Source organism: Mobula hypostoma, chromosome 4 (assembly GCF_963921235.1).
Source record: "Mobula hypostoma chromosome 4, sMobHyp1.1, whole genome shotgun sequence".
NCBI lineage: Eukaryota > Metazoa > Chordata > Chondrichthyes > Myliobatiformes > Myliobatidae > Mobula > Mobula hypostoma.
The window spans coordinates 126849883-126867875 of NC_086100.1; positions in this window are offsets into that span (position 1 = coordinate 126849883).

Sequence of the window (17993 nt, forward strand, 5' to 3'; positions counted from 1 at the left end):
GATTATTTTGTGTTTACCACTCCTGCACAGTTTTTTTGGAATTAAGTTGTAACATTATTTTGCGAAAGAGTAAGGAAGGTGTTGGAGTAACGACAAAGACACTTCTTCACTGACTTCGGTTCGACTGTAGATTTAATATCATAGACTAAGTGTAAGGTAGAAAGAAAGCATACAATCCTAGTATTCTTCTCTTGCCATATATGGAGGATAAGATTTGGATTTGGGATTGAATTTCCTTACTCCTGAAAGTTATGATTTCAACAGAGAAGGCTTTAATTCCCAAGGCCTTGAAATTTTTGAGTTGAAATATAGTCTTCTTGACTTCTTGCCAATCAGAAGTGGCTGTAACGCTAGCTTGAAATGCTGTGGGAGAGGTCGTGCTTCTTCCAGTGGGCACTAACTGTCCCTCTATCCCTATCGATCTCAATCACAAACAAGAGAAGATCTGCAGATGCTGGAAATCCCAGCAAGTCACTTTTCCATAGATGCTGCCTGGCCTGCTGTTTCTTTCAGCATTTTGTGTATCTTACTGATTTCAATTCTGCTCTTGATTCTGAGTGATCTGGGGCCTTGTGTGCTTGGACCATAGATGGCTTTTGCAATACTGGAAAAACCTACATATTTCGTTTCACTACATTTGTTGCCCATCTCTAGCTGCCTCTGAGAAGGTGGCAAAGAGACTTTTTGCACTGTTCCAGTTGTTCTGGTGTAAAAAAAAAACACTTACAGTTTTGTTAGTTAGGGAGTTCCAGAATTTGGATTCATTAATAAGAAAGTCACTGAACCTCCTGGGCTCTCTCCACCTACCATATGAGAATTAGATCGTGGGTTTTCTGCTGAAGTTCCACCTTCAAATATTGCAATTGTACTTCTGGGCCAACTGGAAGAAGCTGCCTAGGTGTAACCTAGGATATCAAGCTTCATATCATTGGTGTCTTCACTGAATGCAAACTTAACTGAACAACGTGATCAACAAACTAGCTGAGTCGATCAATGGCGTGGATGACAGACACATTGTGACTATGAAGCATCAGATTTGGTATTCAAAGCTGGCTCTTCTGGGCTTTATCTTGCATGCACAAGAGCTGAACAAAATAGAACTGGAAGGTAAAATGTGCATTTATATAGTGCCTTTGAGATACAAAAATGCCCTAACATGCTCTACAGAAGTATAATCAAAAACACATCAAATTGAAATGGATAATTAAAAGTTTGGTCATAGTGATAAATTTTAACAAGATTCTTATGAGAGGAGGGAGAGGTAGAGAGATTTCTCATAGCAGTAATCTATATTTATTCTTCACATTTATTGGACTATGTTTTCCCAAGTTACTTCACAGCAACATTATCACAAGAATCTAATATTGAATCACACAAGGAAGTACTGGATACCTTAAATGAAGAATGAAAGTAAAGCTGAAGACTTTGGGTTCAGAAGACTTTGGAAGCCCATTTCAGAACATGGGAGTCTGCTAGTTGAAGGCTTTCACATCAATGGTAGAGCAATCAAATTTGGGATGTTCGAAAGAGTACAGATACTGTGAGAATATAAACTCAGTGACCACTTTATAAGGTACACCTGTACCATTGGTCACTAATACAAATATCTAATCAGCCAATCACGTGACAGCAACTCAATGCATAAAAGCATGCAGACATGGTTAAGGGGTTCAGTTGTTCAGACCAAACATCAGAATGTAGTCAGTGGGTTAAGGGTTCAAATCTCATTTGAGCATCCAAATGGACAAACTTGTGTATTACTATTTGTCCTCTCCATCACCAAGATATCTTTATAATGCCACTTGGAGGAAATCAGCTCTGCATACACTTTGTAGAAAATAAAAAAAGACTGGTATAGATCATAAGACTATAAGATATAGGAGCAGAATTAAGCCACTTGGCCCATTGAGTCTGGCCTGCCATTCCATCATGGCTGATTTATTATCCCTCTCAACCTCATTCTCCAGCCTTCTCCCCACAACCTTTGAAGCCCAGACTAACCAAGAACCTATCAACCTCCGCTTTAAATATAGTCAATGACCTCCACGGCTGACCATGGCAATGAATTCCACCAATTCAGCACCCTCTAGTTAAAAAATTTATTTCTTATCTCTGTTTTAAATGGATGTCCCTTTAACATGAGGCTGTGCCATCTGGTCTTAGATTCCCCCACTATAGGAAACATCCTCCCCACATCCACTCCAAGCTTTTCAGTATTCAATAGGTCTCAATGAGCATATTGCTATGTCTTCCACAGTGAGGACTGACACACTAGGAGAGATTTAGCAGCGGGTGGGCACCGGGCCCTCGGCCGGGGGCCGTGGTCGAATGGTCGGTGACCTGGGCCAGCTCCCACACTGGACTTACTCTGGTGAGGAGGATATGAGGACACTCAGCCAGATTAAAAAAACAAGACATGACAAATGACGGAAGAGCTCCTTGTGAGCCAACGGCCATCTTCTGTGGAAGAGATTAAAGCCTCACCATGTATCTACGAATCGTATGTTATGCACCCAGTTAGAAGAGACATGATGAACTTGGGCGCTGCACCGTGCGCCTGGACCTGCCCAAGGCCTCCACCTAGGGAAGGACCAAGCTCGAAGAAGCAGCCATGGCTGGAGGCCCACACGGCCTCGGGCTTGAGTTCGGCGGTGGGCAGTGCCAAGGCAGCCAACGAGAACAAACTGGAGGAGAGGCTGTACTCTGTGCTGTTGTAAGATCGAAGAAGATGAAGGTGCATAGCGGCCAACCCCAGATTCGGGATGGCACCCACTGACTGACTATTACTATCTTTACAGGGTATGGTGTGAAAGGCAAAAAACATTCAGCAAGTGGCAGCTCTGTGGGTGAAAACACCTGGTTAATGAGAGAGAGGGCAGAGCAGAGTGATTCCAAGCTCTCTACTAAACAAGACTATGGCAGTTTGTTTTTACCCAATTTAATGTAGCATTTCAACAAAATTTCTCACCACTTGTGTATTTAATATTTCAGTAATATTTGATTAGTATTGTAATTATATTTGATTAAGCCTTCTTTGTTGGGACATAGTTCATTATGGGTTATATGTAAAAGTATGTGAATGGCATACATCATTCTGCCACCACTTCATAAGAATACGCCTCACTAAAGTAAGAAGGTGAACCAAGCACACGCATCCAAATACCCATGTTTTGTTTCGATTTTGATTCTGAAGTTACAAAACATAATAGTAGCATTGAGGAAGTTTTAAAGTGAACTCAAGATGGCTACCCACCTGTTGAGGTGCAGCACGATGTTTGAGTTTTTTAAAAAAGTGCAGCACGCTTTCTTCACAAGAGGAGAGAAATGGAGTAAAAAAAAGCACAGAACGATTTTTTTCTTTGCAAGAGGAGAGAGACATTCAAGTTTTAAAAAAAATATGCAGCACGTGTCTCTTCAGAAAAGGGAGAAAGACGTTAAGTTAAAAAAAGCAAAAAATGGACAAAATTTACTGGTTAATAAAGTGGGAATCAGATGATAATAATCAAAAAAGAGCAGAAATGGTTGGCTACATTGGAAAAATAGATGCATTTAATTGTTCAAACGATAACTGGGTAATATGCTGGGCAAATTGAGCAGTATTTCAAAGCAAATGCAATTAGCTGATGAGAAATGAATGCCAGTTTTGCTGAGTGTAACTGGTGGAAAAGCATACAGTTTGCTTATAGGTTTGATTACTCTGAATGTATCAGCTGAAATTAGCTGTGCTGATATTGTGAACATAATGCAGGAACATTTAGAACCCAAACTATTGTTGATTGCAGAATGCTTTAGGTTTTATCAGAGGAATCAAAAGGCAAGGAAGTCCATTTCATCTTACATGGCTGAATTGAAGACATTGTCTGAGCATTGCAAAAAAGTAGGACACATACCAAGAGCATGTCAGGCAGACAAAAATAAATAGACTGCACAGTGAAGATAAAAAGATAAAAAGTCACATTGCATTTTCAAAAAGAGACTAATTTGTATGTTCTTTATGAAAAATCTGATAATGAGAGTGATACAGCAGTGGGTAGCCTTGAGATTTAAAATGTGAAAACTAATAGGAGACAAGCAATATGGCTAACACCAGAAGTGAACGGCAAAGTAATTAAGATGGAATTTGACACAGGCTCAGCTGTTTCAGTCATTCCACAAAATGGGTTTGAACAGCATTTCAAAGGTACTGAACTGAAGCCTGCAGACATTCAACTATGAATATACACTGGAGAAAAGATCATTCCCATGGGATACATTCATAACAGTGAATACACCAACCATCAAGCCATATTGAGCTTCTATATGGTAAAAACAGGAGGGCCTGCATTGTGGGCCATGATTGGCTGAGACAACTACAATTTGATTGGAGGGTCATCCATCATTTGCATGCTACATCCCCTCCAATAGAGTCAACTGAAAGCAAATTAAGTACTGGATGCCGCCACAGCAGTATACAAGGATAGCACTGGAAAACTCAAACATATATTATTATAACAAGTTCCTGCCAAATCTGGCTACTGTGCTGCATCCCTTGTACTCATTCCTACAAATCAGGAAGAAATGGCAATGGACAAAGCAGTGTGAAGTGGTTTTCTAAAAGGCTATCAAGGGTAAATTATTATTAAATGAAAATACCACAGCCAAGTTTACAAATCCCATCTGGTCCCTTATGCCATCTGTGATAAAGTAACCAGTGAGCTAGATTGCATGGAGGCTGAAGGAATTCTTTACAAGGTTGATCAGAGCCCATGGGCAACAACAGTGGTCCCATTAGCTGAGAAAAAAGGGCCTGTCAGGATCCGTGGTGATTTTAAGGTCACCATCAACTCAATAATAAAAGTAGATCAATACTCTCTGCCCAGGATAGAGGATAATTTTGCAAATCTTTCTAGAGGAAAACATTTCCGCAAAATGGACTTATCTGAGGCATACCTACAGATGGAGATGGAAGAAGAGTTCTAAGTGTTTCTCATCATAAACATTCACAATGGGCCTTATTATTATAATGGGCTTATTTTTGGAGTAGCTTCTGCACCTGCATTCTGGAAGAGAGCTATGCATGCTGAAAGGCTGCCTAAGCACTCAATGTTACCTGGATGACATCACAGTTATCAGTATGGATGATAAGGAGTATTTCCAAAATCTTAAAACAGTGTTAATAAGATTAGTAGATTATGGGCTCAGAGCATGATGCAACAAGTGTGAATTCTTTAAACCAAGCATCACTTAATGTGGTCACACTGTTGATGCACAAGGATTACACAAGTGTGGTGAGGAAATTCAAGCAATGATGGATGCCCCAAGGCCAAAGGATGTGTCACAATTGTGGTCCATTTTTTGCACGGGGTGACTGAGGAGAACACAAGTGCAGGACACCAGCACGTCGACTGAGTTGGGGATGCTGGCGTAGACGTGAACGTAGAACAGCAAACCGGAGGAATCTTGACAAGGAGACGGGATTTACAGGGACTATCTTGAAACTAGAGCTGAACTTGGAACTAAACTTAGAACAGACAGTTCTAATCGGACAAGAGAACGAAGTATCACATGAGAATAGACCAACAAACTGGCAACCTATGATAGTTCTTCTCCTTTTTTGTTTATGGCGGTTGGCACCCAGTTTTCAGTGCATTACCGCCACCTGCTAGACTTCTTGTGTTCCAACCAAGTATGTCCTGGAGTTCTCTACTTTAGACAATCTAGTTCAGCCTGCAGTTCTCTATTAGCATCACTCTATAGTTGCAATTCCTCGTGAATGCTTAATGCGCTCATTAGATAATGCCGCAAACTGCTATTCTTCCCTAATTTTGTCACATGTTTTCATGTAATTGCATTACCTCAATTACATTGATTTCATCTACATCACTTGTAAGACCAAAATCGTCTGGTTAAAGAATAGTAATTATCACAGGTTAGAATTGGAAAAACAGCACTTTTAAAAGTCTGTCTGCTTTTTCAGGTTTTCCTTTTCTTGGACCGTAGCCTGCAGTTGTTTACTGAGACCTCGGAGTTCTTCTTCATTTGCTTCCATGTTTTCATTTTATAATCTGAATGTAGATAATTCACTTTGCAACAAATTCCTTTTCCTTTTGTATCCTTGTAATAATTTCCTCCATTTTCCAATCTCTCCAACTCACCGTTGTTCTTGTCAGGTACCTCTATTTGTTGTTGGAGTTCTGCACATCTACCCTGGGCTTCAACCATAAAATCTGAGGATTTTCCTTAAATTCTGAAACATTTCTTAAATTCTTGACCATTTGCTATAAATATACTGCCATTAAGATTCCATCTCCCCTGCCTGTGAACTGTTGGATCCTCCATTCAGAGTTTCTTTGACTTCTTCCCACCTAATTCCTTTCATACCAAGATACTTTTCTGCAGACTGGATGATAATTTTAATTTTCTGTTCTTTTGCTTGTTTGCGCTGAACAATTAATTGCATCCACCATAAAAAGCACAAAATCCTTTCTACTCATTAATAGTGTATCCTTATTTTTCATATTACAGCTCTCACAATTCACCAGTTTATTATTCCCTGTATTTGTTTGCTTGACAGCCTTTTTTTATCAAATTCTTTCACTGCCTCTGCATAACTGATTCCTTGAGTTACTTTTACATACTGTATCTCAGCCGCCTTCTTGCTATAAATGCACCCTCGATAAGCTGCGCTGTGTTCCTCGCCACAACCGCGGCATTTCAGCCTAGCTCCCGCTTCACATTTCCCATATTCATGTTCTCCAGCGCATCTCCCACATCTTTGTTTTCCTCTGCAGACCGCCGCAATGTGCCCGAATTTCTGACATTTATAGCATCTTAAAGGCGGTGGTATATATATTCTAACCACATAACCCATATACCCTAAGTAAACGTTAGTCAGCAATCTCTCTTCGTCAAAGTTGATCATTACCGATAAACTATCACACTTTTTCCCGTTTCTTGTAACTTTCAAACGTTTGGCCTCAATAATTTTTGCTCCTTTTATGTTCTGTTTAATCTCATCCATAGTAACTCTTGTTGGTATCCCCGAAATAGCTCCTCTAGTCCACTTTCTATTGTTGGGTATTGAGCATCGTACCTCTTTGCCATCTATTTTACATAATCTTATCACTTTACCTTGCTGAGCACTATCCCGACAAATCACTAATAGCGATCCATTTCGTAAAACCTTTGCTCCTTTAATCTCGCCTATAATTTTGTTGAGCATCTTCGTCAAACGAATCGGGTTCCAATCACCAAAAGACACCCCCTCTTCACTTAGTATTATAATTGCTTTAATCTCATTTTCTTTCCATCGTTTTGCTGTCCTGTTTTGATCATCCGCTGATTCCTCAGAGTTTGATATCCCGTACCTCTGCTTTCTTTTCTTCCTCTTTCCATTCTGTTCCTCTTTCACACAGACCTCCATCTCTAGTTCACTTCCACTCTCACCAAAAACTTCCTTCAACAGCTTGGCTCTTTCCTTGATGGTCTCTCTCTCCGCCATTTTCTAGTCACAACTATGACTCTGAACCAGCCCAGTTCAACCTGTGATAGTGACGCCATTGTACTTATTTCAGTCTCTGGTGAAAACCAGGTGTACTTTAATTAAGTAAACTAGTGGCAATTGGAAATCTAATGGCTGAAATTAGGGCATAATCAGGGAGAAAGGAGCCTTAAAGGGGAACAGCCAAACGGAATTTTAGAATTTGTCGATTATTATAACAAGTTCCTGCTAAACCTGGCTACTGTGCTGCACCTCTTATACTCATTCCTACAGATCAGGAAGAAATGGCAATGGACAAAGCAGTGTGAGGTGGCTTTCTAAAAGGCAAAGGAGGTGGTAATGTCAGACACAGTACTCACACATTATGATCTGCATCATCCAGTGAAGCCTGTCATGCCTGTGACACCATCTTATTGTACAGGTGTAGTCATGTCACATGGTATGAGTGATGGAAGTGAACGCCCCATAGTCTTTGAATCATGTTCCCTTGCTGCTACAGAGAAAAAAAATTATATACAGGTTGACAGAGAGATCGAGTCTTGTCTGTGGTGTAAAACATTGCAACTAGTACTGTACCTGTATGAAAGAGTGTTTACTCTCATTACTGATCATCAACCACTGATGTATTTTTTCAGTCCACAGAAGGGTGTTCCACTAACAGCAGCAGCATCAATGTGGAGATGGGCTCTGTTTCTTGGAGGGTACAATCACAAGATCAAATTCAAGAGGACATCCAAATGCTGATGGTTTGTCCTGTTTACCCTTGGGAAAGGAAATATCTGAAAAATAAGACATATTACCTCTGCACCGTACCTCTCAGCTACAACTGGCTTGGTGGAAAGGTTTGCCCAGAGTTTTAAAAAAATGAGCTGTGAGTAATGTCAGCAGAAAACACTCCACACTGACACCTAATCAGAAGCTTGCCATTTTCTTCCTTGCATACCGCAATGCAGCACACTTCACAACCAACAGTTATGCTGTTCCTGGGTTGACCCTTGCGTTCACGCTTTGCTCTCCTCAAACCCGAGCCAAACTGAGGGCTCCTCAAACAAGGTTTGATGTTTCACTTCTGGACAAGCAGTCCTGATGAGGGACTATAAAAGTGATCAAAAGTGGTTACTTAGAAAGTTTAAGGACAGGACTGGACTACTCTCCTATACAGTGGAGATCGCATCTGATGTCATCTGGAGAAGATACATCGATCAGTTGAGGAGAACAGAGTCAATTGTTAGAGAAGAGAGGTGTCCAGAGCTGTCAGAACCACTTCCCACAGTCCCAGAGCCAACTCCTACAACCACCATGGAGGAGAGCCAGAACCTGAGATTGTTTCACAGCCATGTCTCACCTGTCAAGCAGAGTGACTGCACCCTCCCCCCAACCTTGTCAGGAAAGATGTTGTCCCACAACAGTAAGAAATCCCCTAGATTGATTAATGCTTTGGGCCAGAATGGGACAATTTAAAAATTTACTATGCACTTGATGTCTACTTAGTAGTCACTTTATCAGGACAATGGAGCAGGGATCCAATCACAGACCCAGTACTGTGCACACAGTGATATTAATTGAGTAACAAATCCCGAGGTGCAAACAAAGTCGGAGTCAAAGTTCAGGCAAAGATCAAAACATTCAGAGAAATCCAAAAACCAGAATCGAGAAACAGGCAGAGTCAAAATCCAGACAGACAGAGTACAGGTACGAATGCTGGAAAGGCTCAGGAAAATTCACTACCACAATCGGGTGGAAACACGGGACTGAAATACACTGAGCAATAAACAGAGAGGCAGATGATAGGTGGAGCACAATGAGACACAGGTGGAGGGGGAACTGCTGGCTGCTGGGGGAGTTGTGGATAGAGTTGCTGGAGTGGTTGTGGAAAGAGAGAGTCGAGTTGTGACTGGAAAATGGCGGAGAGAGAGAACATCAAGGAAAGAGCCGAGCCGTTGAAGGAAGTTCTTGGCGAGAGTGGAAGTGAACTAGAGATGGAGGTCGGTGGGAAAGCCGAACGGAATGGAAAGAGGAAGAAAAGAAAGCAGAGGTACGGGATATCAAACTCTGAGGAATCAGCGGATGATCAAAACAGGACAGCAAAACAATGGAAAGAAGATGAGATTAAAGCAATTATAAAATAAGTGAAGATGGGGCATCATTTGGTGATTGGAACCTGATTCGTTTGACGAAGATGCTCAACAAAATTATAGGCGAGATTAAAGGAGCAAAGATTTTACGAAATGGATCGCTATTAGTGATTTGTCGGGATAGTGCTCAGCAAGGTAAAGTGATAAGATTATGTAAAATATATGGCAAAGAAGTACGATGCTCAATACCCAACAATAGAAAGTGGACGAGAGGAGTTATTTCGGGGATACCAACAAGAGTTACTATGGATGAGATTAAACAGAACATAAAAGGAGCAAAAATTATTGAGGCCAAACGTTTGAAAGTTACAAGAAACGGGGAAAGGTGTGATAGTTTATCGGTAATGATTAACTTTGACGAAGAGAGATTGCCAACTAACATTTACTTAGGGTATATGGGTTATGTGGTTAGAATATATATACCACCGCCTTTAAGATGCTATAAATATCAGAAATTCGGGCACATTGCGGCGGTCTGCAGAGGAAAACAAAGATGTGGGAGATGCGCTGGAGAACATGAATATGGGAAATGTGAAGCGGGAGCTAGGCTGAAATGCTGCAATTGTGGCGAGGAACACAGCACAGCTTATCGAGGGTGCATTTATAGCAAGAAGGCGGCTGAGATACAGTATGTAAAAGTAACTCAAGGAATCAGTTATACAGAGGCAATGAAAGAATTTGATGAAAAAAAGGCTGTCAAGCAGACAAATACGGGGAATAATAAACTGGTGAATTGTGAGAGCAATTATCCTTTAATATGAAAAATAAGGATACACTATTAATGAGTAGAAAGGAGTTTGTGCTTTTTATAGTGGATGCAATTAATTGTTCAGCACAAACAAGCAAAAGAACTGAGAAAATTAAAATTATCATCAAGTCTGCAGAAAAGTATCTTGGTATGAAAGGAATTAGGTGGGAAGAAGTTAAAGAAACACTGAATGGAGGATCCAACAGTTCACAGGCAGGGGAGATGAGCTAAGCAGGGAGGAGTGTGTATTTAATATTTCAGTAATAGTTGAGTAATATTGTAAATATATTGTTTGATTGTTACATAATCTTTGTTGTTAGGTAATTCACTATGGGTTATATGTAAATGAAACCTCCTGGTTTCCTTGGCTGTGTTAGTCTAAGGAAAACACTCTCCGGTCCCATCAAACTCGTGAGACTGCGACTGCTTTCTCTCACACCAGACCTTGGTTTGTGTGGATGCTTTGTCATTCGCTACCCTGTTATAAATTAGAGCCACAAAATAACAGACAGCACACTGCATGCAATTAAAGGAATTATATTTATGAATCTTAACTAAAGAGTTAGCAAAGAAAAACATAAAGAAAAGGGCCCATTTTAATTAAACAGTCAAATGTGCGCAAGTTAGAGCTCGTCTTGAACTTCTCTGTCACTCACGCTCTGGGCCCTCGGTCAGCATGAAAACACACACCACCTTCCAAACGTCACTGGCAATCCATCTCGAGCAAACGGATCTCCCACTGGGTCGTATCCTACGACCGGTTCTCCCCAGCATCTTCTCTCTTCATCTCCTGCCAAACCAAAAAAAAACCCCAAGACCATCCATAGTGTCCCTCACCAGAGAAACCTCCCCTCAGCTCTCCCATCCTAACTGGATGGCACTCCTCATCCCTTATCTTCAACAATAACCCAAACAGGCTGAAAACAGAACAGACAGCTCTTACAGAACTGCCAAAATGAAATACATACGGCATAACAGTCAAAATATGAACCAGGGTATTACATAAAAGTACATGAATGGCATACGTCATTACACTGCCATGTCATAAGTGTCTGCCTCACTAAAATAAAAAGAACAAACTAAGCACATGCATTCCCGCTTCAGTGATTTTCTTTCAACTAGTTTATGGAGTTACAAAACGTAACAACCACGGCCGTCCAGGGGCAACTAGGGATGAGTATTAAATACAGTGAAACACACATCAAGTAAAAGAATAAAACAAGAAGTCCGACTAAGAGCAATAATCAACACCTCCCGTGCTGTTGGCAATCTAGACGAAACATCAGAATCTTCTGTATATCAGACGTTATTATCAGCAAACTCTCTGGTGCTTTGATCACAAACAAGAGAAAATCTGCAGATGCTGGAAATCCAAGTAACACACACAAAATGCTGGAGGAACTCAGCAGGCCAGGCAGCATCTAGGAAAAGAGTATAGTCAACGTTTTGGGCTGTAACCTTTGGCAGGACTGGAGAAAAAAAGCTGAGGAGTAGGTTTAAAAGGTGAGGGGCAGGGAGAGAAAAACACAAGGTGATAGGTGATGTCTGAAGGGGGCGGGGATGAAGTAAAAGAGCTGAGAAGTAAATTGGTAAAAGAGACAGAAGGCCATGGAGGAAAGAAAAGGGGGGAGGAGCACCAGGGGGAGGCGATGGGTGGACAAGGAGATAAGTTCATGCCATCGGGTTGGAGGTACAACACCTTATAGTCCATTTCGGTAAGCCTCCAACCTGGTGTTTCTCTCACCCCCTCCCCACACCTTTTAAACCTAGTCCTCAGCTTTCTTTCTCCAGTCCTGTTGAAGGGTTTCGGCCCAAAACATTGACTGTACTCTCTTCCATAGATGCTACCTGGCCTGCTGAGTTCCTCCAGCATTTTGTGTGTGGTGTTTTGATCAGACTGCTTCCGGAGTCCTGTGCTCCTCTTCCGTCACTAAGGAACAAGGAAAATGTTCGAGTTCTGGAAAGTGTGCAGCGAAGAATCTTTAGGTTGATGTCTAATGATGTGCCTATAATTTCCTGGAATTCAGGAAAATATAGGCCAGTTAGTCTGACCTCAGTGGCTAGCAAGATGCTAGAGTCCATTATTAAGGATGAGATTTCAGAGTTCCTGGAGGCTCATGATAAAATAGGCAAAAGTCAGCATGGTTTCCTCAAGGGAAAATCTTGCCTGACATATTTGTTGGAATTCTTTGAGGAAATAACAGGCAGGATAGACAATAGAGAGTCAGTGGATGTTGGAGAGAGATGAGGAGGATTTTCTTTAGCCAGAGGATGATAAATATGCAGAATTCATTGCCACAGATGACTGTGGAGGCCAAATCATTGGGTATATTTAAAGCAGAGGTTGCCAGGTACTTAACCAGGGAGAAGGTGGGAGAATGGTGTTGGGAGGGAAAATAAGTCAGTTACGATGGAATGATGGAGCAGAGATAATGAACCTTATTCTGCTCTAATGTTCTCCATTCTGATCAAAAAGGAGCAACAGCGCCTTTATTTCCTGCGGAGCATGAAAAAAGCTCACCTCTGTCCCAGGATACTGACGGACTTTTACCGCTGTACCATTGAGAGCATACTTACCAACTACATCTCAGTGTGGTATGGCAATTGTCCTGTATCTGACCGCAAAGCACTCCAGCGTGTGGTGAAAACTGCCCGGTGGATTATCAGCACCCAATTGCCTACTATTGAGAACATCTACCATAAACGCTGCCTGGGCAGGGTGAAAAGCATTATTAGGGATGCATCTCACCCTAACCATGGACTTTTTACTCTCCTCCCATCCGGTAGGCGCTACAGGAGCCTCTGCTCCCACACCAGCAGGCACAGGAAAAGCTTCTTCCCTGAGGCTGTGACCCTGCTGAACCTCTCATCACAGCGCTAAGCAGTATTGCACCCATATTGTACTGTCTCAGTACTTTTATATTTGTGTGCTGTAGCACTTTTTTTTATTCACAGTTATTTTGTAAATAACACTATTCTTTGCATTTCTGGTCAGATGTTAAATGCATTTCATTGGCTTTGTATCTGTACTCGGCACAATGTCAATAAAGTTGAATCTAATCTAATCTAATTTATGGTCTTGCGGTCAAATTGGGAGAAAGTGCAGAGGAAATATGGGTTTTTCATCATGGAAGCAAAACATCTAAAATGTAATCTTATAGAGACAAGTTAGATGGCAAATGGGAAAGCAAAGGTTTATTATTATTCACTCATAGGTTGGAAGTGTTACTGGCAAGTTTATAAATTAATTTACCATCCCTGCTAACAATAAATGGTAGTGATTTTCTTTTTGAACCACTGCAGTCATCGGACAGTTCCAGGAACTCTGCACAGCTTTGAAGAAGGAACATGTTTATTTATCAGGTTTGGATAGAGTGTGTTCTCATGAGCTGTCACCATTACCCATTGGTATGATATTCAGTCTGGAAGGGTCAGCAGGGGGAACCTTGATGAGTTGTCGCAATGCATCTTCAAGGTGGTACATATCCCCAAAATGCTGGGCCAGAGGTGGAGAAGGTGAATGTTTAAGGAGATTATGGGGCACCAATCAAGCAGGCTAAATATTCCTACATTGTGTCAAGCTTCTTGTAGTTTTAATCCTCCCGCCATGTGGACAATATTCTATCACATATCTGAACTGTATCTCATAAACGGTGGAAAGACTTGTTGATTCAGAGTGTGAGTCACATACAGCAGGATATCCAGTTTCTTACTTGCACTTATAGCTTCATGATTTATGTAGTTTGTCTGGTTAAGCCTTTGGTCAATTGTGGAGATTTGGCCAATACAGGAGTCACGGATACAGAAATCTTCTTTACAGGTACGTAAGAGCAGACCTGAGGAGGTAACCTTCAATGGTACAGGCTAATAGCTGGTCAGTGGGAATAACCAATGAAGTTTGGCATGATTAAAATGAACCAAATGACCTCCAGCTCTGCCACAAATCTCTCTGATTCTATATTGTGGTTGAGTGACAAGAGGCATTCTCGTTTTGCAGTTGGTTTGTTTGATCCTTGGACAGAACTGCCATCTATTATGTACTTACATGTCTGACTGGCTTTGTAGGTGGAACTGAACACCACAATCATTAACGAGAATTGCCGGTTTTGACGTGATGAAGGAGGAAAGGTCAATGGTGACATGATTGGAGAAGAATGAGTCTAGGGATTCCTACAGGGAAGTCTTGGGGCTGAGATGATTCACCTCCAACGATCACAGCTATTTTTCATCCTACTAGATATGACTCCAGTCAGTGGAGGACTTTACCCCTAATTCCCACTAACCTCAACTTTGTTGGTGAAGCTTATTACCATGTTAATTCATTTGCTTGTCTATGCATCAGGAGAGCCATCATTTTTTTAAAAAAAGGAGACAAAGAAATGAGACTCCACTCAAGACATCCCTGGTGAAATATCTCTGAGCGCTGAAACGTGCATGACATCAGCCAAAAGCATTTGACAGTAGAATCAGAGAAAGGATTTGCCCAGTGGGTCTCTCCTCTTGATCCAATTGACATAATTCTGGAAAATTCAGCCCTGATTGATTGGTGTGCAATACATTTACCTAAAATATTCATTACCTCCATCACTGGCATGCTGTATTGGGGATATATACTAAGATAAATACTGGCAGGGAGTTGAGTTACAACTTGCCAAGGCTCCTTTGGTTGCACTTCCCAAACCATTGACTACAAAAAGAGACAGTGGTAACAGCCATCGCTCAGGACATATTATTGTACTGCAATCGAGTTCCAGGGAGCCAAAAGTGACTTCTAGCAGATTGCAAATTTAAAATAAATGGGAAATGCTTCTGTTCAAACACAGATTCTGTAACACATTTTATAGACAAAATCTTCATCTTTGGTCATTTGTAACTGCAATTCATAGCTGTTATTGTTATGTTGAAAGGGTTTATTTTCTGTCGTAAAACACAATCATACAAAAAACTGTGGAGCAAACAAATGATCAAAATTAGGACACAACGATATCTGCAGATATAAACAATATCTGGAAATTCAAGCAACACACACAACCTGAAACGTCAACTGTACCTCTTCCGATAGATGCTGCCTGGCCTGTTGCGTTCACCAGCATTTTTTGTGTGTGTTGCTTGTTTATCAAAATTAGGAACTTTTTTTTGTCTCGAGTTCTTGACTGACTCCTTTCCAGGGTCGGCAATCAAGTCCAGTCACATGCATCTTCAATAAAGAGGGGAGAGATTTATTCACCTGAGACAATAGCACCTTTACTGTAAACTCAGAACAATTTTCCTTGTTGCAGAATAAATGAAGCACTGCTACTCTGCAGTAACAATGCCTTTAAGGTGTCTGGGCTGATTTAACAGAGTTTAGAAGAACCTGATTTCCCATTCTTCCAAATGGGCGTGAAGCCCATGACTCATGTGGGTGGTGTTGGCTGCATGCCTGACTGCTATAATGCGTTGCCATCACCGTTTTATTGTGTTCTCTGTGATGATGTGCGGTATCTACTCTGCTTCTGCATGCACGTTATCAGATGTGATCAAATTCCTCCCTCTGCATACAATTCCATGAATTTATCATTTCAGAATTTACCTTTCCACCCTTAAGAAACAACATCTGATTCAGTCCAATTTTTTTACAATTTCACCCACAAGAAAATCTGATTAGTTTTGGTAGTTCATCATTCTATTTAACATTTCTGAGTTATGTGTCCAGCTTTACCTTATACAAATCCAATTGATTTCTGAAAACCTTAGTTCCAACTCACGTCATTCGTCGCTACTGAGGAGCTGTGATTGAGGTCAAAGGTACAGATGCTTTTTGTGATATGCTGGAAAATTGGCATGGAATTGAAGCAAGACCATAAAGGTACAATGACTTGCATTTATGGTGTGACTCACTGAACCAAAAACTGAGATGTGATTACTTGGGTCAGAATCAACATATGATCTCATATGAGTCCTGCTGAAGGATCCCAGCCGAAATGGCGATTGTACTCTTTTCCACAGATGCTGCCTGGTCTGCTGACCAAAATGCTCTCCACCATTTTGTGTGTGTTGCTTGAATTTCCAGCATCTGCAGATTTTCTCATGTTTGTGATATGATCTCTGAATCTAGATTTCTGTAATAAGGAGGGTATAGAGTTGTTCCCTGTAATGATGAGAATTCCACAACGAATAAATAGATAAACTAAGTTTTCAACTCAATCTATGCCAGGTAGTAAGAGTGGGCTCCCTTACCTTTGCCCCTCAGGGCTGTGTACTAAGCCCCCTCCTTTACTCTCTGTATACTCGTGACTGTGTCGCCACCCAGAGCTCCAATCTGCTAATTAAATTTGCTGACGACACTACACTGATTGGCCTAATCTCAAATAATAATGAGGCAGCCTACAGAGAAGAAGTCATCACCCTGACATGGTGGTGTCAAGAAAGCAACCTCTCTCTCAATGTCGCAAAAAGAAAGGAGCTGGTTGTGGTCTACAGGAGAAATGGAGACAGGCTAGCTCCTATTGACATCAATGGATCTGGGGTTGAGAGGGTGAACAGCTTTAAGTTCCTCAGCATAAACATCACCAAGGATCTCACATGGTCTGTACATACTGGCTGTGTGGTGAAAAAAGCACAACAGCACCTCTTTCACCTCAGAAAGTTAAGGAAGTTTGATATGGGCCTCCAAATCCTAAGAACTTTCTATAGAGGCACAACTCAGAGTATCCTGACTAGCTGCATCACTACCTGGTATGGGAACTGTACATCCCTCAGTTGCGAGACCCCGCAGAGAGTGGTGCGGACAGCCCAGCGCATCTGTAGATGTGAACTTCCCACTATTCAGGACATTTGCAAAGACAGGTGTGTAAAGAGGGCCCAAGGGATCATTGGGGACCCCAGTCATCCCAACCACAATCTGTTCCAGCTGCTACCATCCGGGAAGCGGTACCGCAGCATAAAAACCAGGACCCAGGCTCTGGGACAGCTTGTTCCACCAGGCCATCAGACTGATTTATTCATGCTGAGACTATTGTATTTCTATGTTATATTGACTGTCCTGTTGTGCATGCTATTTATTCCAAATACTATTAAGTTGCACATTACACATTTAGACTGAGATGTAACGTAAAGATTTTTACTCCTCATGTATATGAAGGATCTAAGAAATAAAGTCAATTCAATTCAATTCTATTACAAAGCAACAGACACAAAATGAATAAACAGTCAGCAGGTCAGGCAGCATCTATGGAAATGAATAAACAGTTGACATTGACAATGTTGACTGTTTATTCATTTCCATAAATGCTGTCCAACCTACTAAATTCTTCCAGCATCTTGTGTGTGTTGCTCTGGACTTCCAGCATCTGCAGAATCGCTTGTACTTCTATTGCAAATCTCCCATAAACAAGACAACGAGTTGCATCATATACCAATAAAACATTATACAAAAGCAAAATCAAAACATCGTAAATTCACATGTCCATGTTTGTGATACTTGCAGAGATAGCTAATCCACAAATGTAAACCAGAAATAAAACCCGTTAATTGATTCATACCTAGCGACATCTTGTTAATCACAATTGAACATTTTGCAAGTTTGAAAGTACCCATTATTTATTTAAATATATTTAAATAAAAACAAAGGCTGACCAGTGTGTTAAAC